The sequence below is a fragment of the Vidua macroura genome, chromosome 3, assembly GCF_024509145.1.
Source record: "Vidua macroura isolate BioBank_ID:100142 chromosome 3, ASM2450914v1, whole genome shotgun sequence".
Classification (NCBI taxonomy): Eukaryota; Metazoa; Chordata; class Aves; order Passeriformes; family Viduidae; genus Vidua; species Vidua macroura.
In genome coordinates, this window is record NC_071573.1 from 19,266,056 (window position 1) to 19,266,951 (window position 896).

Below are 896 nucleotides of genomic sequence, written 5' to 3' on the forward strand. Positions count from 1 at the left end.
CCATACACTGCAAGAAAAAAAACATCCTGGACTTTTTCTGAAGCCATAGACCATCATGGGAAAAGAGCCTCCTTGTTCTACTCTAGGGACCTCAAAATATTGTAGTCAACTAGACAAAAACTGTGTAGTTCTGAGCAGTCTGTACTACATTGCTGTGACATCCTGTTGTGGACTTCTGGGCACATCTCTCCCCAAGGAGTAAACATCTCTTCTGGCATAGCAGAAAGCCAGCATAGGAAATACTGAGGTTGAAGCCAGAACTTGTCCTTGAAGTAGGGGAGATAGCTCCCTCTCTATTTTCTTGCTTCATGGGATTGATTTCTTGGGAAACTGTATAAAGGTCAGAAGCACATTATGCTCTATGTGATTGTGAAAAAGCCTCTGGAGAGTGATGTTACATAAATATTTACAACTACCACTACTAACCAAACCTGTTTCCAACCTCTGCTCTTTCCAAGGAAGAAAATAGGATAATAAGGAAAAATTGACTCGTGGAGAATAATAGCAGTGAAAGTCAATTTGAAATTGCTAATGAATACTGCATACTTATCTGAACAGAAAGAGACAAAAAAAACCAAAAAAACTCCAAAAAAACCCAGCAACACAAACCAATCAAGGAGCATCTGTAATTTTCCAATGCAGACTACAGAAGACTGCAAGTCAGCTGTGACAAGAATGATTAACAGGACCATGCTTTTGTTTTCTTTATTTTATCCTTGAGAAGATAACCTTTCATATTTTGGTATAGTAGACACATTGATGATGGTGTTTTTGTGATGTTGTAAAACTCCACTTTCTTCTCATCCCCCTGGGAACAAGTACATTCATATCATTTAACCACAACACATCTTTATAAAGAATAGAAATATTCTTTATAAAGAATAGAAAGACCAGAG